Source organism: Ictidomys tridecemlineatus, chromosome 12 (assembly GCF_052094955.1).
Source record: "Ictidomys tridecemlineatus isolate mIctTri1 chromosome 12, mIctTri1.hap1, whole genome shotgun sequence".
Lineage (NCBI taxonomy): Eukaryota > Metazoa > Chordata > Mammalia > Rodentia > Sciuridae > Ictidomys > Ictidomys tridecemlineatus.
Window position 1 is genome coordinate 55,557,321 of NC_135488.1, and position 23,721 is coordinate 55,581,041.

The 23,721-nt window shown below is 34.1% G+C and overlaps 1 long non-coding RNA gene across 1 annotated transcript; it reads left to right on the forward strand.

The window, feature by feature from the left end:
* Positions 1-23,721, forward strand: LOC144369588 (uncharacterized). The gene is made up of 3 exons (XR_013429371.1): positions 1-104; positions 17,083-17,197; positions 23,302-23,721. It is a non-coding gene; the product is annotated as an uncharacterized LOC144369588 (long non-coding RNA).

A 23,721-nucleotide genomic window follows, 5' to 3' on the forward strand; every position in this document is an offset into this window, starting at 1 on the left:
AATCAACTCTCCCGATTTTGTCTTTTTCAGCAAATCTGAAGAAAAGTGATTCATAAACCTTTATTATCACAAGGATAGAAGGAGGGGTGTCTATTGGCCAAAGAGTAAGTACCTTTTCCAGTTGCTCACAGCTAGGGGCTGTTAAGGAACTGTCTTAGTAGCTAGGAATAGCTGGGGTTTTAAACTTGATTTCCCAATCCTCTATTCCTCCTTTTCTTCTTTAAGACCCTTTCCTAAGCTGACCATGGATGGTCTTCTGTCTTAATAGAAAGCACAGTGTTTAAGCAATACAAATGTATTGTGAGCTGCAAGTATTTTTCTTGTTGAGTGAAAATTGTGCATACATTAAAACTCTCCTATTTTTATTATGCAGTTGTTTCATTAAATTACAGTTGAGGGCATGGAGAGGTAGCTGTGGAGTTGACTTACTAGTACTGGGATCCTCAGCTGGAGCTGCAATATGGCCACAGAAGTTAGTGTGAGAAACACTGCAGTGGATGAATGAGATGCAATGAAACCAAGGCTCACTGATTCCTGGACCTCACCTTAAAAATTCTCAATGGGAATCTTTGGGGTTGAGGAATTGCTATTCAAGATAGCTCCCACAGGGAAATGGAGAAGCACAGAAAAAAAATACAGTGAAAGAACAGCTGACAGGAGAGATGGGTGACAATATAAATGCTCTAAAACACAAAATTTGACAGTCCTATCCTAGACTTAGAGAGCCTTGAAGTTTGGTTACCAGAAGTAAAAATAAGGATGAGGTCCTTAAACCCTAACCCAGGCCAGGGTGGGTGGAGGGGCAACATAGCTAAAAATAAAAATAGCTAGAAAGAAAAGTAGATTGAATTAAACTGTGACAGGGGCAGTAGGATCATTGAAGGAGACAAAGTTTAACCCAAATTGCAGATAGAAAGTCATCCTGGGCATGGCAGCCAATTTGTGGAGCCCATAGCTGGTCAGCCAACCTAGAAGAAATTAAATTAACATGGCATCTCCTCACCTTCAAATAGAACAAATACTCCCGGAGGGACTACACCTGCAATGGAAGGTCTCAATAATCCATCTAGAAGGAACTCATGGAGGAATAACTATTAGCCAAAAGTCACTGGAACCCTCTTCCTCTCCATATCCTGAGCTCCACATCCAACAGACACAGCAACAGAGTTTCCAGAGTCAGGCCCCTGGACTGATAAATGAGAACCCACTGAATGGAAGTCTATAGCAAGTCGGGGAGTGGCTCCTATGCCCCAGTTCCTCTGGCACGATGAAAGCCAAAGAGTGATGGATATCTTCTACAGGTTCCAAATTCTTCTGAAATCTAGACTGAATAAGAATTTCCTTCCCCTTGGCAAGACTTGATACAAATAGCTATAATGTTAACTTTGATCAATATCTACATGTATATCACACTTCATTTTGATTTGATAGTTGTGACACTAGTATTCAATATTGTGCCCTCAACCCATTAGATTGTATTTCTTCTAATGTTTTAAAGCATTAATTAGAAAAATTCTCTGTATCTCTGATTTTTTTTACTCAGATTTCCACTTGTTCAACTTAACCCTCTTTTCTGATATACAAACTAAGGGATGCACAATCTTTTTAATAAAGTAATAGAAAAAGTTCCAAATCTTAGAAATAGATAGAAATACAAATGTAAGAGTCATATAGCACTCAAAAAAGCAATATCAAAAGAGATCCTAACTAAGATACATTATAATGAAAATGAATAATATACTGAATAAAGATAGAATTTTAAGTCAGAGGAGAGAAACAGCAGGTTATACTTACCATTAAACAAATTTAGATTTCAACTGATTTCTCAATCTAGTCCCTAAATACAAGGTTCAATTGGAATAATATTTGCCAAGCCTTGAAAGAAAACAGTGCCAACCAAGACTACTATATCAAGCAAAATTACCATTCAGAAATGAAGATGAAATAAAAACCTTCCATGATGCAGAAAATAAGTCATAACCACTAAGCCTGTAGAATAAAACATATTTAATGAATATTTCATGCAGAAGAAATAAAAATAAAATGAAAACCAGCATAGGGATAAATTACACTAGAATAATAGTTCTTAAAAGTAGAATCAATTTTGAATTAAGCATTAGAAATAAATAAAAAAGGCAGGAAATAAAAATCATATCTCTTTAATACCATTGAATATAAATGGTCTAAACTCTTCAATCAAAATACACAGATTGTCTGATTGAAATAAAAAACAAGACCCAACCATCTTTTGTTTACACAACCTCCTTACAAAGACATCCATAGACTAAAGGTGAAAATGGGAAAAGATATACCAAATGAATGGAAAGCAAAAGCAACAAGAGTACTCACATATCAGGAAACGTAGGCTTCAAGAAAAAAATTGGTCAGAAGAAACAAAGAAAGTTACTTAATACTGGTTAAGGAACTCCTACAATGACAAGAAATAATAAGTATAAATATTTATGTATTGGTCACTGGTCATCTACATATATTAAATAAATCTATCTCAAGATAATGAATCAAATAGACCAGAATTTAATAATACTGGATAATTCCAACATACCTCTCTCTTCATTAAATAGATCATCTAGACAAAAACTAAGTAAAGACTCTTTGTGGGCTGGGGTTGTAGCTCAGCAGTAGAGCACTTGCCCTGTACATGTGAGGCACTGGGTTTGATCCTCAGCACCACATTAAAAAAAAAGTACTGTGTCCATCTACAACTAAAAATACTATTAATCAAATGGCCTGAGAATCCATATAATGTTTATATGTCACATATTTATATTTACATACATATTTATATGTGACATATAAATATTATATATTAACATAATAAATATTGACAACTGAATACTCTTCTCATTAGCACATGGAACATTCTTTAAAATAGATGATATTTTAGGGCAAAAAGCAAATATTTTTAATATGAAAAATAGAGATAATTCATCCCATCCTACTAGATCATAATGGAATAAAACTAGAAATCAACAGTAAGATAAAAACATAAAATATTCTAACAACTGGAAAATAAATGATACACTTTAAAATGAGGAATGGATCACAGAAAAAATCAGGGAAGAAAAATATTCTTAGAAAGAAATGAAAATAATGATACAGCATTATCAAAATCTCTGGGGGAAGTATGAAGGCAGTTCTAAGAATAAAGATTATAGGACTGAATCCCTCCACTATAAAGGAATAGAAAGACATAAATAAATGATTTAATGTCACACCCCAAGGCCTTAGAAAAAGAACAAATTAATGACAAAATCAGTGAAACACAGGGCATAATTAATACCAGAGCAAGAATTAATAAAATTGAGAATAAAAAGTGCAACAGATCAATAAAAGAGAATTGGTCTTTTTAAAAGATAAATAAGATTGATAAACCCTTAGCCAAGTTAACCAAAAGAAATAGAGACAAGATCCAAATTAATAAAATTGTACTGAAAAAGTAGACATTGCCCCAGACACTACTGAAATCCAGAGGATCATTAGAAACTATTTTGAAAATTTATACTCCAATAAGGTAGAAAGCCTTGAAGATATTGACAGATTCCTAGACATATGACCTACTCAAATTGAATTATGGGGTTATAGAATACTTAAACAGAGAAATATCAAGTAATGAAATTGCAGTGGCTATAAAAGCCTTCCAACAAAGGAAAGCCGAGGACCAGATGGATTCTCAGCTAAGTTCTAACAGATCTTCAAAGAAGAACCAATGCCAATTCTCCTCAAATTATTTCATGAAGTAGAAAAGGAGGGAATACTGCCAAATTGATTCTATGAAGTCAGCACGAACTTCTTTAACAATAGCACTGAATTTCAAGAAACAAAAATCAACAATCAATGACGGGAGCCTGGCATGGTGGCTCACACCTCTAATCCCATCGGTTCTGGAGGCTGAGATAAGAGGATCTCAAGTTCAAAGCCAGCCTCATCAATGGCGGGTGCTAGGCAACTCAGTGAGACCTTGTTTCCAAATAAAATACAAAATAGGGCTGGGGATGTGGCTCAGTGGTCAAGTGCCCCCTAGTTCAATCCCCAGCACACACACACAAAAAAAAGTCAGTGAGGGGGGTCAGCATCAACTAGAAATCTTCAGCAGAGTAAATTAAACAAGTGCATGAAGAGAGAGCCTGCAGAATGGGAGGAGATTTTTGTCACCTGCTCCTCAGAAAAAGGATTACTATCAAGAATATATAAACAATTTTAAAAACTTAACTCCCCCAAAACAAATAATCTAAGGAAGAAATGGGATAAAAAACTAAAGAGAAATTTCTCAAAAGAAGAAAAACAAAGATCAACAAATACATGAAAAAATTTTCATTATCTCTAGCAATCGAGGAAATGCAAATCAAATACAATGAGATATCAACGTGCTCCAGTTAGGATGCTAATTATCAAGAATACAAATGATAATAAATGTTGGTCAGAATGTGCAGAGAAAGGTACACTCATACATTTTTGGTGGGACTGCAAATCAGTACAATCAGTCTAGGAAGCAGTATGAATCTTCCTTAAAAAAAACTAGTAATGGATCTACCATCTAACCTAGCTATCCCACGTCTAGGTATATCCAAAATATCTGAAATGAGCCTGCTATAGAAATGCAACCACATCAATGTGTATAGCAGCACAATTCGCAACATCCAAGCTATGAAACCAAAATAGGTGCCCTTCAACAGATGAATGAATAAAGAAAATGTGGTATATACACACAATGAAATATTACTCAGTCATAGAGAAGAACGATATTATGTCATGTGCTGATCAATGGATGAACTGGAGAACATCGTACTAAGTGAAATAAGCCAGATTCAATAAATAGTAAATGAACAGTTAAATTTTTTCTTTCATATGACAAAGAGAGATCAAAACATGGGAAAAAATGTAAAAGGATGAGGGAACCCATGAAAACAGAAGAGAGATCTATTGAGTAAAGAAAGGGGATTAAAGAGGAAGGAGCCTAGTGAATTTCACTGTTATTATATAATGCATTAATAAAAAAACTGTAAATAAAAGAAAGATTAATAGAGGAAAGGGAATAAGAAGTATGGAAGAAAGAGTAAGAGGAAGACCTGGGGATTTAATTGGAACAAATTTTATTCCATGCTTGTATAATTATGTCAAAGTGAACCTCAATTTTATCTGTATCTATAATGAACTAAAAAAATCCCTGCAACTGAATATATGCAATAATTCCTAAAATTAATTAACTCATTTGAATGCAAAGTTTTGTATAGAAATCAGAAGTATATCACTTTATAAAGTATAACTGCTTTTATATGTGATTTAATTCAATATTTAATTTCTGATGCCTCTCAAAAAGAATATTGATTTGTATGTTTGTTTTTTAATGAATGAATCAGTACAAATATCTTGAAAATGCAATTCACTCTTTTACTTTATAAATAATCGACCTGGTTTTGGAGTAAAATATTTCTAACAAAGGAAGAGAAGAAAGAAATCACCTGCATTATTTTCAGGAATGAAAATGTTTTAAAAGGAGCAATGCAGATTCTATAAATTATAGATATATATTTGCATTTGAGATTTTATTTTAACATCAGTGTCATTCTTGGGAACTATGCTTCCTCTGCTGTGAAAATAATTGCAGGACTATTTACTTCTTATTTATCATATACTACATTTCAAATATCATGAGGATCACCTGGTTAAAAAACAATTAGACTGTATTTCTTCCTGCAACCAGTATAGGGCTATATTTTTAATGGAGATGTCACATTTAACCACATTATTATTTTTTGCAATCAATTTCATATTACTGTAAAGAAAATGAACACAATGTGATATATTATCCATGTAATGAAAAATAATAATCTCAAGTAAGTCATTGGAATAATGACATGATCTAAAACTTCCTAATATTGATTAAAAACTAAAAATGTTTTCATACAGAGTGTTTGACTTCCCTCTCCCAGTTTATGTGAGACACAAAAGTTATCCCTCTACTGCTTGAACTTGACCACTTTGCAGTTACAAGAATAAATTCCTGGAAGGGCCCAGAAGCCAGGGAGCAAGTGCAGAAGCTAACTTGCTTGTTCCTGTCATAGCCCAGAGCCCTACCCATAGTCAACACTGCAGTCACAGATAGTAGACCAACAAGCAAGGCAGCTCCTGTTTTGAAGCAGAGAAAAATAAGCTGCCACAAATGCCTCACAACTTTATGATTGCCATTGATCACATTTATGAAGACCTCATAAAGTTGCAAACAGTTATAATACAAAAAGGCAGTTATAACAATGCAAAGTGGTCTATCATCGCCTCTTGATGACAACTTTATTACTGCTGTGGACCAATATTGTACAGGGAATCTAGTAGCCATAAGTTATTTTGAAGTGAAGCAGCACAGCAGGCTAGAGGATTACAGTATAAAATTTATTTTTTATGAGACACAATAATTATATCAAATAGTTACCAAAATGTGTGGGAACTACAGGATCTATTAAGATACCACAACAGAGACATCTCCTTTATGTTCCTTGGGAACGGCAATAAGCATTATTACCTGGAAAGAGAGACAGGCACTCACAACTCATTCCTGGTGTGCCAGCAAGTGACTGTTGCAGGTGACTGACAAAGATGAAGTTTAATAACATGCAATCCCATGGAACTCAGCTGAGCATGCTAAGGGGTCTCCCGCCAGGATAAGGGATTTGGCATTCACAGAATCTAATTAGGCTATTCAATTTCTCATGGTAAGAGTCAGAAGGAAAGTTTATTATCACCTGTAGACTATTGCCTTTTCATTCCTTAGCATTCATAGTCTTTTATTAAAAAGAACAGAAACAAAAGAAACAAAGAAGAGCATAATTAACTTTCTTAGAAGCTTTATTATAAACAAATATTTCATCCTTCTGATGAATGGGATAATTAAAATATTGTAATGGGAATTTCCTGTATGTTGAATGCTCTTCAAATCTTTCTGGGATTCATCCCAGCAATTACCAAATTCCTAGAATTGTGCTGAATTTATTTGGAGTCACTTCAATACTCTTTTCCTAACTATGTAATGATTTAGATTTTTTATTACTCTTTAAAAATATTTATTATTTGTCTACTCTGTGTCATACTTTAGTCTGTGCAAAATAAGCATCAAATTAGATTTATTTATGAAAAGTATGACTACAAGGGGATTTGTATTGCAAAATTTTTGAAAAAATATTTTTTATACTTATCATTTGAATCTTTTGAATGAATATAGTAATGATGTAAAGAAAACAATGGTGTGTTCTTTGTATAACTAACATTGAACTATTATATAAACCTGAGCATATAAATAATCAAATCACATGCCCATAAATTTAAGTAGCTTATATTAACTGCTTTTTGAGTAAATTGCTCAAGTACCTGCCTCTGCTTGATCTGGAGTTTGTCCCATTCTATTTTGTTATCCTGATAACAATTTCCCTTGTCTATATCTTGGTCCCTGTCTCTTTGGTTTCTATTGTATTGGGTAGTGTGACATTCTAATTCTCACACAGACTTGACTTTTGGCTTCTGTAGCAGACTATTTTCTCTATTTTGTGACAAATGCACAGGATCCTCAAAATAATACTTTTGTTTCCCTTAATTTTTCATCTTTATTTTTCCATAAACTTAACTCTATTTATAAATTGTCAAAAATATAGATAATCTCTTTTGTCCAGTTTCTGATGAGATTAATCACTTGAAGTTAAAATGGTGTGTTCTTCTCCTACATCTGATCTAACTCAGGTTGGTCTGAACAAGGGTTCCTCTGTCTGTACCTGACTCTCCTAGAGACTAAACCAATAAGGCCAATAGACATGGAAGTTACTCAGTCTTCAAACACTAATACTAGAGAAACACAAATATCTTCAAAAAAGATATATATTTTTTCCTCTCTTACATTCTCTTTTCAATTCAAAATCCCCAATCATAAAAACATATCAATCGCCTACCTTGTGTAGTTTTCCTGTTAATCATACGGGTGAAAAAATTCTTTTAGACAATTTAAGCCAGGTGTCCAAAATCACACAGATAATTAATGATTAACATGGTACTAAAAGAAAATAGAATTCACAGGAAAGGGTATTCGTTTTAAAAGTATGAAACTTGCTTACATTCTTGCTTTATCATTCTTTTTGATCAATATCATGATTAATTGGCAACTATTCATATTATTCTGTTAATTCAATTTTGAGATTTGAAAATAAGAAAAAAAAATACCCTTACCATAAAGGATTTGACATGGGTGAATTGAAACTATGCACATGGAGACCTGCAAACTCATCAGCCAGTTGATTCCCATGCTTTTCTGCCTTAACATGCTGCTTATTTCTTCTATTCTTTATGTATAATCTTTGAGTGCTACCAGTTTTAAGATACTACTCATTTAATAGGAATATTAAGTTGATCATTATCATTCAGTATGTCACCTATGTTAATGTCTATTTTATATGACAGTGATAAGTTATTTAATCCTTTTATATATTTTTATTTTTTAAAAAAATTGATTTAGTAAAGAATCCTCAGAGTATTAAAAACAATTTAATTTCATCACTGTCTCCTATTGCATAAATGTTTTCTGTTTATGATTTTTAAAATTATTTAATCTGTACTCTGATATACTCAGTCCCAACAATTATGTTTAAAAGAATATGCATTTTTATTGCTGATTTTACCAAAAAAAAGTAATTATTGGTGAAAAATATAGTTTGATAGTATTTTGAAAGAATATAATATATATATATATATATATATATATATATATATACACATAAATGAATTTTTCTCTCTTTTACTTTAAGCTTGATGATATAAAATAAAATGAGCACTTTCAACATGCACTTTTTATTAAACTGCCTCAGGGAAATGTGTCAACTAATAAATATTAATTAAAGTTTAATATAAAAGCTATTAAGAAGAATTATAGTCTTTGGAGTGAAATAGGTCTTGTTATGGGGAACACTTAGATGGGAATTTAACTTTGCCATGCTTTTGAGGGATTTATATTTTTAATCAATATGCCATACCTGGGTGTGACACTTTTCTTGGAGCCTATCATTTCAAACTTTCATTTATTCATCAGACGCATTCATTGTCTCAGATAAATAAGTACACAGATGGCCTGTTTTTCATTCTTTATTTTATTCATTTTTTCCATTATTTTATGAGTAAATTTTAAGAATACATTTTTTCATTATTTTATGATATCAAGGTAACAACTAATTTTGGAAAAAAGGGGCGAATAATCGGGAAAATTTATGGCTTTCTTCAGGTTGGAAATGAGAACACAGGGTAAAGTTTCCTATTGAAATATTTCCTTTTTTCTAGCTACTTTTAGTTCACTGATTACGTTAAGGCTGCAACCCAATCATTTCTCCTTCAAACTTTCTTGCATTCTCTCACATGTGAGCTTTTGAGGATACCTCACATCCAAACCATAACGAATGTGTAAGTACTTCCCCTGACTCAGAAGCATGGGTATATGTACCATCAGGATGCAAGATACTGGCTAAATCCATTACAGCAGAGCTCAGCTCCACTCTGATCCTCTGGAGTCCAAATATCAATTTAAGATCCTGTGTTTGTTCAGGTTGTTCTAAGGTTATGATCCCTGAATTGCTTTATTTTTAAAATTTTCTTTTTTCATTGTTGCATTATAAGTATAGGTAATAGTGGAACCCATTGTTACATATTTGTCCATACACAAAATATAACAATATAATTTGGTCAATTTAATTTCCCCATACCTGGATTGTTTTAGAAAACTTCATCTTTCCCCCTCTGGGTTAAATTTATTTCTAAGATCTTTCTCTTTAGCTACTTTCAATGGGATTGGTTTCTTGGTTTCTTTTTCAAATAGTGCTCATTAGTGTACAGAATACTACCAATTTTTGCTTTTGAAATTTGTTTCCTGCAAATTTACTGATTTTCTTGATTGATTCCAACAGTACTTTTTAGTGGAATTTTTAGGATTTTCCATACATGCCTTAGTGTCTGCAAACAAGTACAATTTACCTTCTTTCTTTCTAATTTGGATATATTTACTTTTCTGTGCCTAGTTTCTCTGACTAGGACTTTCAGTACTTTGTTGAAAGGAGTACCAAAAATGTGCGTCCTTATCTTGTTCCAGATCTTAAAGTAAAAGCTTGCAACCTTTTTCTGTTCAGTCTGCTATCACATGTGGCTTCCTCAGATTTGGCTTCTGTTGTTATGAGGTACATTCCTTCTGTACCTGAATGATGTTGAGTTTTGTCAAATGCTGTTTTGCATCTGTTGACATGATCATATGTTCTTGTTTCATTATTCTGCAAGTGTGATGTGTTGTGTTTCATTGATTGCATCTCAAGTTAGAAAATGGGTAAGAAACAACAATAATACACATTTCTCCAAATAAGTCATATCAATTGTCAAAAATATATGAAAAATATATACTGATCATCAGGGATATAATTGCAAGTCAAAAACCACAATAAGATACAACTTTGTCCCTATTAGAATGAGTATTTATGAAAAAGGCAAAAACGAACACATGCTGGCAGGGAAGTGAAGAAACAGAAACTCTTATACTCTGTTGGTGGGAATATAAATTAGTGTTGTCATTATGGCAAACAGTATGGAGAATTCTCAAAAAAATTAAAAATAGAATTACCATACGATCCAGCAATCCCTCTATTTATTATTTATCCAAAAAAATGAAATCAGTATATTAAGGATATTTTTGTTTATTGTAAACTACTTATAATAGTCAAGATCAACTCAAATGTCCTACAACTGATGGATGGACAAAGGAAATGTATATGTACAAAATGAAATATATTGCAGCCATGAAAAATAAGATCCTAACTTTTGTGGTAACATGGATGAACCTGAGGACATTACATTAAATGAAATGATCCAGGTACAGAAAGACAAATACTGCATGTTCTTTCTCATCTGTAGACTCTAAAGAAGCCTATCTCATAGAAGTAGAGAGTAGAGTAGAAGAGTGGTAGCCACATACTGAGGAGGACAGTCAGGGATAAGGACAGGTTGGCCAAGAGATGTAGAGTTATAGTTAAATTCTGGAGGAATACATTCTGATACTCTATTGCACAAAAGACAAAGTAGAAAGTGATTTATACATAGAAATAAATATGTTTCCTATGTTTCCCCTTATTTGTGGGGTATTACATTCCAAAATCCCCACTGGGTTCCTGCAACCTCATATAGTACTGACCCATGTAAGTACTATGTTTTTCCTACACAATCATGCAATGATTAATTTATAAATTATGCACAGTAAGGGATTTTCAACAATAGTTCACAATAGAGTAGTACTAATAAAAATTATATGAATGTGGTTCCTATTTATCTCTGTCTTTCTGTTTCTTTCTCTGTCTCTCTTAAAATATGCTAATTCAGGCGGGGGATATAGCTCAGTTGGTAGAGTGCTTGCCTTGCATGCACAAAGCCCTGGGTTCAATACCCGCCAAAAAAGATAAGCTAATTCATCATTGCACTATAGCAATATCTTTAGACCACTGTTGACCATAGCTAAGTGGAACTATAGATAACAGAAGGAAAATTTTATTTATGAAATCCCTGCCATGAGTAAAATGACAGGATCTTGCTGCAGTATCCAGAAATGATTCCCAGCTTAGCATCTAGCCAACCAAGGCAACTAGAAGGGGGAATCCAAGTACAGCTAGAGTCCTCTTGCTTTCTAGAATGTGCTTTTGTAGCTATTGCTGCTGCTACTGCTGCTGTTCTCACTTCTGATACCATGTTGCTGAATCACCCTTGGACTCTCAGAAAAATAGTCACTGAAATGCTGCTACATAAAGACCCTCCCTGTCTCTATTATTCAATAGCAGTTGTAAAAACAACTGCCAGATGGCCTATTCTCCCTTTCTGATTTTATGCAAGCACCTCATTTGTAGAAACATATTCCTGTGCAGAGTTGGAGCTCTAAGGGAGTCTAAGAAATACTCATTTGAGCTTTCAAGAGTCTGCAGTACGGGGGACAAATCTAACTGTACAGTGAAATTAATTCCATCAATTTTTCTTATACAGCATGTTCTTTGTGTTCAACATGGTGTGTCTTTGTTCAAAGGCTTCTCAACAGGTTCCATACACTCCCAGAGAATTCAAGTACAGCATCAGCACCATAGCCAACAAGTTGACATTATTTATCAATTTTCCCCCTCATCCTCTTGTTATGAATATTACCACACACTCTTTTGTGGAAAATCTCTCTGTTCCGTGCACTGAGATGCAAACTTTCTAGCATAAAAGCCATGAAAGCCATCCAGGGAAGTAAATATTTGTGTCACTACTTCGAAATATTTCTTCCCACTTCTGTTACACAAATAGACCTCTGTTATTCTGGGGAAGCATGATTTCTTACAGGTCTTTAGTAGTCTTGAGTCACTACTTTATTTTTAAGTATTAACACATGAATGACTGTAACGACCACTGTAATTATAGCTGTGATGTTTATACCTGGTAAACTTGTTGATTCTGATCTGGAGGCAATTTGATATGAACTTCATTTGTAAACTTCTTTGTTTTTTCCTTTCCATACTAGAGATGAGATAATATCTCTGTGGGTATGGGATATTTACAGAAAACACAAATATTTAGAGGATTTTATTTTTTGCAGGACATAGTGAAGAATATGGAAGTGAAGAGGATATTGTTGTTTAGTATTGATAACCTCAATATCAGACAGTGAGTCTACTACCATAACCTGTCATGGAAAGTGTTGGCTGTATTTTGGACTTCCTCCCACATATGTCAATCTTTCACTTACTTCATGACCTTTTCTTTTATTTATTTATTCATTGTATAAGAGATGGGACCCAGGGGGGCTTAACCACTTAGCCACATCTCTAGCCGTTTTTAATTTTTATTTTGATACAGGGACTCAGTAAGTTGCTGAGGCTGCCTTGGAACTTGTGATCCTTCTCTCTCTGCCTCCCACGTCACTGAGATTATAGGTGTGCACCACCATACTCAGGCTTTTTCTATTATTGTTTATTGATGATATCACTGATCATTTTTTTCTAGAGTAGAGTCCTATCATCAGAAAAAAAATTATACGGCATAGAATATTTACAGTCCAAAAATATGAAGAACATTCAGGAGTATGGATTTTCCCTTGCATGCTGACAAATTGATAAGAACAGCAATTCTCATTTATTACAGTCCTTTTAAACCAAATGGAAGAAATAAGAAATATGTTTACCTAAAACAGAAGAGGTAATTTGTTTCTACATAGGGCAGTGAAGGAGATGAAAGGAGATGATGTTTTGAGATTAAAACATTCTGGTGACCACATAGAGAGTTTAAGAAGAGACACTAGTATGTGTGTGCACGATCAAGAGAATGATATATTATTGTGATTTCTTCTCAGTATGAGTTCCAAGGGTGAGGATGTTCTGGGAATCAGGGAGAATTGAGACTGGATTTCAGTCCTGACTCTCCACTACAACAAATCATGGCACCTCTGTCTTTCCAACTGCACATAGTAGAAATGTGGGAGTCATCCTGATTTTGCTTTGTCTTCACAACTTGCTTTCAATCTATCATGAAATCCTTTGGACTGCACCTTCAAAATTTCTACTATCTCAGTGCTACTTTCAGCAACCCCAGTTCTAGCTTTCTTGCTGGCATTACTATAGGAAATTGCTGTTTTTCTGGCTTTTATTCTTGCCTCCCTGATCCAACATAATAGCCAGAGTGATCCTTTTAAAATTTTACTAGTCCTTTAAGCCTTAGCTCGCTACTTCCTGTATTAGTTTGCTAGAGCTGCCATTACATATTACCCCAGACTTGGAGGCTTAAACAACATAAATTTATCAGCTTTGGAGTTAAACGTCCAAGATCAAGATGTCAGCAGCTGTGATTCACTCTGTGGGCTTTGACTGACAATCAGTTCCATGTCTCTCTCCTAGCTCTGTTGGTTTGTTGATCATGTTTGACATCACTTTGCATGAGAAGCATCAACCCAAAACCTGCCTTCATCTTCTTTCTTCCTCTGTGTATCTGACTCCAAATTTTCCCTTTTTATAAGGACACTTGGATTAGTGGCCACCCTAGTGAGCTCATGCTTACTAATTGCATCTGCAATGACTATTTTTCCAAGTAAGATCATATCTGAGCTTATGGAGGTTACAACATTAGTATATTAATTTTGTGGGAACACAATTCTCAATTCATAATGTCTATTTGGTGTTCTCACGCAGACTAGAGAGCCAACATCCTTCCAGTGACTTTAATGTGGTACTTCATGACTGTAATCTCCCTTACCCCTCCAGCCTATACCCTGCAACCCATTCCGTCAGCTCTAACCACTCTCTTACTTAAGTTCATTGCATGGACTGTTGCCTGTGCTTACAGCATTGTTCATTCAGAAAACAAGCAGTCTCTAAGAACCTTGCTTTCCTCCTATTTTTTGCAGTGAACCTACCCTGATCACCTGAAAAAAAAAAATGAGAGCTGCCCCTTCCTCTCCAGCATTGCTAAGCCCCTTTGTTATTCTATATTTTTCCAAGTGCTATCAAATTCTAATACGCTTTATTGATTACCTTTTTACAATTAATATTTATTACTTTTCTCTTCCATAGAACATAAAACTTTGTTCCTTAATGTACTCTAGACATTGATAACTGCCTGACATGAAAAACGCTCAATATAAATAAATCGATGTTGAATCAGTGGTCCTTTGCGAAATCAAGTGCAGAGTCACATTGGTTGGTAAAGACTGAGTCCTCTGGGACTGATCACTGTTCTCAAAGGCTGAATGGGGACAAGAGTTCCCTTGGTAACAAATCCGGATTTGGCATTCAGCTATAATTTGGGATTGTTTCCTTTTACAGAGATAGCAAGTGTGTTTCGCAGCATATTTTAAGTGAGGGCATGTTGAGATGTAGGGGAAGAAATGTGTGTGCCAAGCAGTAAAAGGTAGAGTTTAATAGAAAATTCATGGAACAAAGAATTGGTTCAAAATAATGTTTTCCTATTATAGAAATGGGTCTCCATTCCTACGAGTTTCCAGTCATTAACAATTGATACAGAGTCACCTGGAAATTTTGAACAGATGGAAAAAGTAAAAGAGAATTGAGGAGCTGAATCACATTGTAGAGTTATGGGCAGGAAAGTCGATTCTGCTGCTGGAGTTTGGATAGGTCCTATTGTCTTTCCTCCTCGTGATGTGCATTAGTGAAATCTTCCATGAGATATCAAAACACTTTTTCAAGCTACTGCCACAGTCCTTTTTATGTTTAGGTGATCAGAGAAAATATTTTTGCTTTTTAAATAAAATTTTGCTTTATCTGAAAAATTTTGAAAAAAACAACACAGTAAAAAAGAAAAAACCCACATTGCTCCTTGTATTTTGTGTGTGTGTTTTTTTTCTCTTTCCACTTTTTTGATCTTGGATTTACCTTTCTTCAAAAATAATTTATGAATATTAGTTTGTGTATAATTTATATGCATAATTTAGAATTCAAAGTTGATTATTTTTCATCAGCATTTTATCTTATTCCACTTTATTCTGGGCTCTATTATTACTGGAAGTCTGTGATTGGTCTAACTTTCATTTTTAGACAAAATATCTTGACTTTCTTGTCATTAATTTTTAAAATCTCTTTTAGGATTCCTCAGTTTGATTATATAATATCTCAGATATGTTAACTTGATTCATAGTGCTCAGAAAAATGTCCAGAGAGAATTTTAAAATGTATGTTGGTGATCAATTCTGGAAAATTCTCAGGAGTTATATCTTTAAAGTTTGTCCCTCCTATTATTTGTCATTACAAAAACAATAGCATATTCTATATTCTATAATGCTTCCTTTTGTATATTACCTTTCCAGTTATTTTTTCTTCTTTAATAACTATATTTTTCTTCTCTATTATCTATTTTCTTTTCAAATATTCTATTTTTTTTCCTCAGCTTATTTTTTAGGGTATTGATTACCTTTTAAAGCTCTTGAACAAGTGTCCATATTCATGTTTTATGTCCTGCTTAAGATATCTGCTCTATTATCTGATGCTCTTAGATCTCCCATCCTACCTGTCTATGGTATCTGACTCTCAATCACAGAAAATCATCTCCCTTTCCTAGGGTGATTTTGTTACTCTCTCTCCTATTTTGATGAGTGGTATTCCCCCTGGAAGGAGTCGGGAAGTGCCCCTTCTGTTGAATTATAGATAAGCTTCCTAGCAAGCACCCTGGGAACATTACTTACTTGGAGCTCATCATCATGTTGGTTTCTCATATTGAAGATTCTGGATTCACATGGCTGCTACAAAATTATTCCCAAGTCTGATGGCTGCACAGCTGGGGGATTTTGTGTGTTGTGGGAGGGGGACTCTAGCTTTCTTTTTTCTTAAAGATGAAGCCTACTATAAAACATTTTAAAAGTATTTTTTAGTTGTCAATGGGCCTTTATTTTATATATTTATATGCAATGCTGAGAATCGAACCCAGTGCCTCACACATGCTAGGCAAGTGCTCTACCACTGAGCCACAACCCCAGTCCATCTAGTTTTCTTTTTACCAAGCAGAATCTGAAGATTCTGTAGATTCTTATCCTTATCATCATCCTGTGCAGGAGGATGGGTTTCATTCTATTTCCCTATTGGCAATAGCCCAGCCTTGTTCAGGCATCTCTGACTATCAACCCTGCACTAGTCAGTGAGACCACAGCCCTAAGTACCTGAGTTACATAATTCCCTGCAGTGGGAAGTCACAGGGTAAATTTTCATTCTTGCACATATGATTACCATTCACCTCTACAGACTTTGTTTTCTATAATCTCCCCTTTTGATTAGGATGTTAGCTAAAACTTTAAATATTTTTGTGATATATTTCTCCAGGATTTCTTATGATTTTACTTTTACATCATGCTCTTTTTTATCCTGAGAATATCCGGGACATAATATCAATGCCTCCTTCTACACTGGAATATCTTTTATCCTGCCCTTTTGAATTTTATTCAAGTAAATAGTCTTTTGGAGAAATATATTACCTAATAAATTGACTGTACTTTTAAATAGGGGAAATGAATTAGCTGCATGTTTTTTATTTGTTCCACAGACCTAATTCTCCTCAGATTCACCAACATGCAAAACAACCCCTCCTCCTTTTGAAGGCTGGAACACAACCAGGAGTGAGCAGAATTTATGGCAAGACTCCACATCCTTCTTTGCAGGTGAGACTCTTGTTACAGCTTGGCTAACAGCAGATGGCATTATTTTAGCAGAGAGAAATGCTGAGTGAGACACTCATTCTCTCTCAAGAGTAGTGACAGCCTGAGATTCTTGGCTCAAATGAGACCCTAGTGATTGGAACTCATAAACCTGGACAGGAGAGAGACTGATTGACTGCCAGGTACATAAAACATCTTTAATGACAGTCACATTGCTAAAGGTTAAATAAGCTCCATGTAAGTAAAAGAAAAAAAAGAGAAAGACAAATATTTTGCTTTAAAAATCTATTTAAAGTTACCATGTTTTGTTTCAGTAGTGTGAAAATTCTGAAATAAAAGTACAGATATCAATAATAAGGAATGCATTGAAGTTGAGAAAACAATATTTTTTTATACATTTAATTCCTTCAGTAGTACTATTTGCTCTATGCTTAAAATATTTCCAGAAACTGGATCTATTTTAAATATCTATATTCACAGATCTTGTCTATGATATGATCATTTCTTTCCGGAATCATTGTAATAGGCCTCCACGGGTTTCCTTGTAAACACCATTTCCGAGTATTTCTCTTTCATCACAAAATATTTATTTATTTACATATTTATCTTTCATTTTATTTTCAAACATCTACAAAATATATTATAATAAATTTCTGTCACCAGCTTTCAACAATTATCAACATTCTGCTAATCTTGTTACATCTATTCTATCCTTCCCCATTTCCCAGTCCTCCGATAGTTCTTTTTTTGGTAGACCAGGTTAGATCAAGTTGGCATTCAGAATGTACTGAAGGCTTCTGAACTTGGAAGAAGGAGAAGGATTAACTCCACCAGTGGCCCACACACCCTACGTAACCTCCCACTGCTGGTTCCTCTGCCCTCACAGACATCCTACTCACTTCGCGTCCAGCCACTGGCCACTTTGTTCTTATTGAAGAAACTTGACTTACACATTTGCACTTGCTATTCACTCTGCCTAAAATTTTCTATTCAGTCTTCTCATCCTCATTCAAATATACCTCTCCTTCAACTATTTAAAACTTTTGCTCAAAGGTTACTTTTAAGCAAAACATTTTCTGGGCATTCTATTTAAAACTTCAATCCACCTAAAAGCACTCCACTTCTCCCTTGTTCACTGTGTTTCCATCACAGCACTTATTTTATCCCACTAACATAGCCTCTCTGCTGATATATGCCTAGTGTGTTGTATATAAGAAGTACTCAAATATTTGTTGAATATTAACATTACTATACATTGCAAAATAAGGATAGCTAAACATATTCTTATCATTGATCTAAGAGGTATGTGGAGCCTTCCCTGCTCCTATCGAACTCTGCTATTTGACAGCACAACAGATGCCCTGGGAGAAATAGACTTCTTAGGAGGGCAGTAATTTCTTGTTCCAAGTTTGATCAACAATATTGGTGTTGGTGGTGGCAATAATGAAAAATTCCATTGAGCAAAACTTAAGTAAGTCTCTTCTAAACCTTTTGATTTACTCTGCCCAAACCTAGGTTTCCTTCTCTATCTTGTTTGCATCAGTTTAGGAAAAGTCACCATTGGTATCTGCCCACATTCCAGTATCTTAACATCTGTCCTGCCTTCTGTAATAATCTCACCAAGTAAATTTACCCAGGAACCTATTGCCCTTAATGTTTCCTCTTAGTGATTTTCCATCCCCTGAATACTGTCCTTTCTCCTAGGTTATGAATCCTCATTTGTCCAGCAGGTGGAGCTGAGTCTAATCTTTCTATCTTACCACAAGTCTTTGTTGCACTGGTATCTGTGCCTATCACCATGATAGCTAAAATCTATGTTACCATTTTAAACAATGGGCAGTTTTTTTCCTGACCAGGGATAAGTATTATGTGCTGGTATATTTTCGATGACAAGGTTTCTGTATGGAAATAGAATACCTGAATATAGCTTTGCTAAATCGAATGGTGTACATATTCCCACCATAGCCAATTTCAAGTTACCAACATGAAGTCTCAAAAAGTGGATTTTAGAAAATAATACAATCTCATGTGAGTTTAGAACATCTCTACCATGTGTATATGAAAGATGCCAGGATCCTGAAAAACTAGAAGAGATGTCAGCTAATGATGGGCTGATTCAAGTCTGACATATTGATTGATTGATTGCAGTGCTGAGGATTGAATCCAGTGCCATGCATATGTCAGGCAAGTGCTCTCCCAGTGAGACACACACACCCTATCCCCTATCACTTTATAAAGTTTTATTGAACACTGTCATAACCTTTCGTTCATATGGTGTCTGTGGCTGTGGTTGATTTCATACCACAAAGATAGAGTCAATTAGTTGTGACAGATATTGTATAACACACACACAGCCCAAAATACCTTCTGCCTGGTTCATGTGGATTTGTAAATTGTCACATTATTTTAAATATTTAACACATAACTGCTACAGCAGGCCCTCTGTATCTGCTGGTACCTTATCTGAAGATTCAAGTGAGGATAGAAAATATTTTGGAAAATATTTTGTCTGTACTGAACATGTATATATTTTTTCCTGATTATTATTTACTAAACTACACAGTATGGCAAGCATTTATATAACATTTACATTGTATTAGATATTATAAGTGATCTATAGATTATCTAAGGTATATAGGTAGATTTCATAGGTTATATGCAAATACTATGTAATTTTATATAAGAAACTTGATCATCCATAGATTTTGGTATCCACAAGAGGTCCTGGAGCCAGTCCTTGTGTATACTATATTTGCTTCTCCTCCAAAATAGTCCACTTGATCATAGAACACACTCTAACCTACATGGTTGAGGTCTTGTCATTATTTTGTGTTCATGTAGCCCCAACTTTATCTGGCCCTCTGGGTGGACTTGTATATTTGTGCCTCCCCTCCACCTCCATAATATCTTCTTTCCTAGGATGGTTCTAGGCAAAATCCAACAATGTGAATTGCCTGTGTGAAATAGAAATATATAACTGAGAGCTCATTCCAAAGGAAAATCCCCATCTGGCATTTTGGGCTACCGGACAAGAACAGAAGAGAAGGAAATGCTCCATTTATTTTCTTTTATTGATATAATTGTAATGTTAATTTTTAGAGACAAATCTAATTTGCAGAAGGAAAAAAATCACAGGAGGAATATATAACATAACAGTTTTAAAATTTTTTTCCTCTGCAAAGAGGTCAGCTCATTTGAACTATTTTTGTCTTGAGCCATATTATCAGGGAGATGTAAAGAAAAGAGAAAACTTCGTAGGCTACAGATGTCACTGTTAACTGTTTATTATTACAGTTCAAGCATAGGTGTTGGTTTAAGAACATTTCTAACCATCTCATTCATCCCCCAATTCTTATTTGTGTGGGTAGTCAACACCATTCACAGTGCTATGAATAGAGAAAATTGAGAGTGTTTATTCTCTAGACCTGATCTATTCTTTTACGTTCTCTTGTGGGTCATGGCTGATCAATGATCTGCACAGTATAAATCATAACACAGTATTGATCAAGGGTCTAGTTAAACCTAGTTTAGTGTCATAGTGACCTCGTTTTGATTTCTGGTTCTGGTTCTTTCTAGGCGTGTGACCTTAAGTCACTTAACCTTGCTCGGCTGCTATTTCCTTATGTTCTACTTCACAGGTTTATTTTGCATATTAAAAGAAATAACAGTCACATAGTGCTGAATACATAATAAATATTTTTATATTTGTTTTTAGGTAGCACATATTGCAAAATCAGGGATTTCATTACTCCGGTATAGAAAATATGGTTAGGTTTAATATCTCCACAATAAATAGGAGTATAAATCGTCTGGAGATAAAAGACATAGAACAACATTTTGAAGATAGCAGAAGGGGTTACTTTCCCTGTAATAATATCTCTTGACTATATGTTCCCACCTCTGCTTCATTCTATAAATATCCTTCTTTTCAATTTTTTCAATATAACCCAACTGGGGGAAATTTTCCATGGTTTTAGCCAGTGATTAAGATCATGGATTCCTTTGAATAAAAAGGGAGTTACTAATCACAGGTAGTGACTGAGTTGTTGATATTGGGCTAGTGATGCTAAAAGTTTGAATTTTATGTCATTTCAATTACTTTAAGTTTAGAAGCCAATGCTAAATTCAATTATGAAACAACTGATGTATGTGAATCTATTTTTTAAACTGTAAATTTGTGAAATCTAAATACCAACCAAATATTTCCAATTCAAATTTAGTATTTAATTCAAGTATTCTTTAACTAATAATATATTTCATTTATTCCTAAAAACTTAAGCTATCATCAAATCAATAACTAACCAGAAAATAACTACCAATGAACTATTTACCTTATAAATTTTCAAAATAGTTCATTGGTAGTTATTTAATGATTAGTTATTGATTTGATGATAGTTTAAGTATTTAGGAATAAATAAAATATATTACTAAAATTAATTGAATGTATTTCCTTTTATTTAAAAAAATAACTATTGAGTGTTTATGATTACATCGTGACCAAAGTTATTTGGTCATTGTGACCAAAATATTTCTATTTACAAGCACTGCTGTAGCTCTTCATAAAGAGATAAAAAAGGGATTTTATAGTCTACACACTCTAATAGAGTGGATTTGTATGCTCTTTCAAACTGATCTAAGAAAGTTAAGCTTCTAGCTTAATCTAAGATTGGATTTTTTCTTTTTATGTTTCAATGAGTCAAGTAATTTACCAAATTTGAAGAGAAGGTAAAAATTATCCAATACATGCTCTTCTCTAAAAAAAATGTCCGGCAACATCAAAAATATTTATCCTTCTACCCTAACACAATCTCACCAAGATGAAAATTACAATCTCAAAAAGGAGCTCATTGCATTATATATTAGTGTTGATTTTTGTAAATGTTCCATTTATAATAATATTTGACATTTATTTATTTTTCCCTTCAACTGTAAGAATTGATTTAATTCCTTTTTTTCATATAATAGCTCTTTAAGATAGCTGTCATTCTTCCTGTTCTCAGTGATACAGTACTGGTACATGACTAGTCACAAAGAGCAGCCCACTTCATTACCAAACCATGGTGCCCTCTTCCTGGACAAAGCTGGAAGAGACATTTTGATCTTTGCTCTCCTAACTTCCCTTTTCAAAGCTCTCATTGTTTGGAAAATTCCACTTCTAACTAACATCCATTTTTTTTTTTTTCCTGAGTAATCAAGGTCTTTGTAAACACGGGACTTTCAATGACCTTTTCCTAGATGGTACATTTTTTTCTAATCACTGCTATATCCTATCTTTGAGCCATATTTATAATTTTCTGTCTGGTTTATGGTCTTTAGTGTGATTCTTATAAATTTTTAAAAATCTATTTTCCATTGATAGTCCTAAACATGTTCTTAGGCATGCTTTTAACACCTTGGTCATAGCCTTTTTCTGCTTCTCCCTCCAATATGTATTTTTTCTTTTTCTTTTATTTTTTTGGGGGGGTGGTAATGATTTCTGGTATTCTTTAAAATTATATGAATATTCCATAACCATTACAGAAAATTATAAGAAAAATGAAGAAAAGGTAATTTTTAAAAAATCACTAATTTATATGTATAACCATTGTTGTACTTTAATTCATACCTAATCAAAATTTTGTCTGTAGCTACAAATTTGCATGCATTCATAAAAATTTGGGGGAGTGGTATCGGGTTTGAACTCAGGGACACTTAACCATTGAGCCACATCTCCAGCTCTATTTTGTATTTTAATTTAGACACAGGGTCTCACTGAGTTATTTAGAGCCTTGAATTTTTGCTGAGGCTGACTTTGAACTTGCTATCCTCTTGCCTCAGCTTCTGGAGCCTCCAGGGTTATGGGTGTAGGCCACTGTACCAACCAAAAAATTTTGATGAGTTAATGCCATACATGACTTGTTAAATAGTTTTATTTACTAAGTAGAAATAACAAGTGACCATAAGAACTACCACATATCTACAGCATTTTTTATTGTTTGTAGAATATAATCATTTATTTAATCTAATGTTTTAAATTCATGTGGTATTTTAATTAGCCTTTTCACACTTGTGACCAAAATACCCAACAAGATAAGTTTGAGACCCCTGAAATTTTTTCTTTCTCTAAGTCTATAGATATTTGACTCCATTCCTTGAGACCTGAGATGAGGCAGAACATCATGGCAGAAGAGTGTGACAGAGGAAAGCAGCTCAGGACATCACACCAGGAAGCAGAGAGAGAGTTCTACTCAACAAGCACAAAGCATAAACCCCAAAGCCATGCACCCAGAGACAGGTCTCCTCCAGCCAGACCATACCTGCCTATTGGTACATTCAGTTAATCCTGTCTGGGGATTAATTCACAGATTGGGTTAAGGCTCTCATAACCCAAACATTTCACCTCTAAATCCTCTTGTATTATCTTACATATGAACATTTGGGGGATACCTAATATCTAAACCATAGCAGATAGCTATTTTGTCTTGTATTTAAATAACTATTAAAAGCATCACTTTAAATATATTTAGAGCACTTGTAAAAATTTTTCC